The sequence below is a fragment of the Vigna angularis genome, chromosome 10 (assembly GCF_016808095.1).
Source record: "Vigna angularis cultivar LongXiaoDou No.4 chromosome 10, ASM1680809v1, whole genome shotgun sequence".
Classification (NCBI taxonomy): domain Eukaryota; kingdom Viridiplantae; phylum Streptophyta; class Magnoliopsida; order Fabales; family Fabaceae; genus Vigna; species Vigna angularis.
In genome coordinates, this window is record NC_068979.1 from 19,583,867 (window position 1) to 19,587,443 (window position 3,577).

The following is a 3,577-nucleotide window of genomic DNA, read 5'->3' on the forward strand; positions in this document are numbered from 1 at the left end:
TATTTTAATTATTATTTAAAATAATAATACATAAATTAAATTAATAATAATTATTTTATTAAATAAAATAAAATTAATTTATAAATAATTAAGTAATAATTTAAAAAATTAAATAATATTTATATATTAATTTAAAAACTTTAAAAAACTAAAAACTTAAAAAAAAAAACTAAACGGATGTGGCACATTCGTTGAAGAATTTTTTCTTCAACGGGTGTCGACATCCGTTCAAGAAAAAAGGAGGAGGTGTAAGATATTTTAAAATATAAAAGATAGTTTTGGAATTTAAAAAAAAGTGTGGTAGTGCAGGGAATAATGTGTGGTGGTGTAGGGAGTACCCCTCTTACTGATGACACGTGAATGGTTGATGCCCGAAGGTCACAAGCAGAGAATCCATTAGTTTGGGGCCCAATAAGTAACCCAGTGATTGTTCTGTTGTTGAAGGCCTTTTTGGTAAGTACAGAGCTTCAATTAAAAAGCTATTTTAAAGAAAAAGTAAAGTGGATTTTCCAGGCTATTTCTTCCCGCACCTCCATAATTGCTTTATGCACTCTCATTTTACTAAATTACTCTTAATTAAAAAAATAAAAAAACCTTAACATAAAATAACCCTTAAACCCTAACATAAGCCCCTTCTCCTCATGACAGAAGCACATAGCTTCACCTTCATTGTGGTCAGAAGGGTTCATTTCCTTTAGGCTATGGGGTTGCAGAAAGAAAATATGGAGTTGCAGGAAGAAACAACCCATTTTCAAATGGTTATTTTTATTTTATATTCATCCTATTAAAATCTTTGTACACCCTTTTAATTATAAAAGTTAAGAAAAAAAATCTTATTACATTTTTGCTTCGTTGAAATGTGACGAATGGGTTAGAACACGTGATAAAAAAAATCCAGGATTTTAAATTCGGAGTTTAAATTAAACAAATGCTCTTTTTGTTTATTTTGAAATTAAGCCTAATCAACAAAAAGGAAGAAGAAAGTACCTAGAATATCAAGTTTTCCTGAAGCTTGAACTTCATTTCACATGTATAAATTGATCTTGTTTTCTTTAATCTAGTTCAATATTACCGAGTACTTATTTAGAAAAAAATGTATATATTTTTAGAATAAATACTCAAATCGTTTCCTTGAAAAATAAATTAATTTAATTTCGCCGATCAAAGAGAAAAGGTAAGTTTATTCTGTAAGTGCTTTGTTATTTGTTTTTCTACATGATTTGACTTCGAAAAAACTGAATCATGTACCAACAAAACATTCATTGACGAGATTTTCAGCTATTAAAAGAAATTCTTAAAAATGACATTCAAACAAATAAAAAAGATCAAAGCGCTATAAATTTTTTTATCTGAAGTAGATATTTCTTTTCTATAAGACAAATTTGAACATGCAATGTGTAACATCCCATATAATAGAATGATTACATATAATAATATTATAACTCAGTTCTTACACTAAAGTAGAACGAACGTAAGTTTACGGTCAAATAGCCTTACAGGAAAAGTTACAAACTTAAACTGTATAGGAGTACAAGTCTGACCGACCGGTTTATAACATAACAAGCACCGAACGGTCGTTCAAAACAAAAAGGGAGGTGATCGAACAACCACCTTAAAATCAACTAAGCTACTGACCGAACGTCCCACTATTCGGTCTTAACTTCAACCTCCACCAGATTTTCTTCCTCCAGCACCTCTTCCAACTATACGTCTCCTTCTGCTCACATCCACACAGATGATCATTGCAACGACAAAGACGGACGTACAAAACAAGACAAGACAGGAAACACAAGGTAAGCTTATGTAATTTAATTCATGTATAAACATACATTTCACACAATCAATCACACAAGATAGATTTCATCATACTTTTCATACAAAACCTATTACTAGACTGACTGTCCGGACTGTATGAAATCTGTGTAGCTACAGGCGTTCATGCACCCGGGTGATGTAGTAACTGGAATACTCTCAGCAGCTGCCACCCGAGGTTAATCTTATCTGTCCAAAGTACCCCTAAGGACTAGAACCTCCTGTCGTTCCCACACATGACCTACCCTCCTCTACGTGAGGACGAGTACTCACGAAACATCAGGATGAACCGCCAGCTTAGCATGCCCACAGTTATACTTTACCAATTCCAATATTCATCCATGAGTCATTCCTCCCCGGAACGCTCGCTCAAATCCAAACAATTCAATCCACATCACATTCTCTTCATATTTCCTTCATAATCATTCTCAATTTCATCTTTCATTATCAATCATCAAAATTTCTTCTTTGTTCAAAGGTCATTAAGGACACCAAATACCGAACGTTAAATGCTAACTCAGAACGAGAACTAACACTTGGAGCGAGACCGAGAGGTCTCCAGTTCCATAATAGATTAAGACAGAGAGGATTACTATCGGTTTGAGAAAGAAACCGAGTTCAATCATATAAACATGAACGACTAGAACGAACGATCGTTACTTAAAAGGTGAGCCAATTAGATGAACTGACTCTTGCGAGTTCTAACCGAACACCGAAAAGACCATGTCAAGTACTAAGGCTCTAGGCCGGAATCAATAACTACGGACACTTCAAAGAGAAATATTTAGAAGAATTCACATGAAGAAACCGAACGCTTATGAGTACTTAGCTTATTTGAGTTTAGCATCAATAAAACCGAAGGCCAGTCAATGATCGAACACGGAAAAAGGAAAACTCTATTGAAGTTGGATGAACGCTATTTTCATCAAGATATATTATAAAAGGAATGAGAACGATCGCTTGAGGTAAGACCAAGCACCATTCAGACGATCGCTTGGTGTAAGACCAAGCACCATTTAGACGATCGCTTGGTGTAAGACCAAGCACCATTCAGACGATCGCTTGGTGTAAGACCAAGCACCATTCAGACGATCGCTTGGTGTAAGACCAAGCACCATTCAGACGATCGCTTGGTGTAAGACCAAGCACCATTCAGACGATCGCTTGGTGTAAGACCAAGCACCATTCAGACGATCGTTCATGCACAGTATTTCGAAACGAAGACGATCGTCCTCAACTAAGATTCTTCCCAAAAGAAAGAATCCAGTCGAACCAAATTTACTATGAACTACCAAACGGTCGATGACCATTCGGTGACGAAGTACTCTTTCATATAGAAATTTCATACCATAATCATTTATCTCAATTAAATTTTTCAACATATATCTTCATACTTTCATATATTAATATCATAGTCCATTTTCATACTTCATACAATCCAAGCATATCCACCATCATGCATCATATTAATTCAGTCAACTAACGAACGTTCATACAATCCAAGCATATCACCCATCATGCATCATATTCATTCAGTCAACTAACGAACATTCATACAGTACAACAACATACAAATTAAATTAAATAAGCTCCCCTTACCTTATAAAGTGAACGATCGTTCCTAGAGTCAGAATGAAGGTTCGCCTGACTACAAATTCCTTCTATCCTCACGCCGAACAACTCTTCAAACCAAAATCAAATAACATACCAAAATGGTTCAGAATGAGACTATGAACTCATGCAACCGGAACTTGGTTTGCATGTC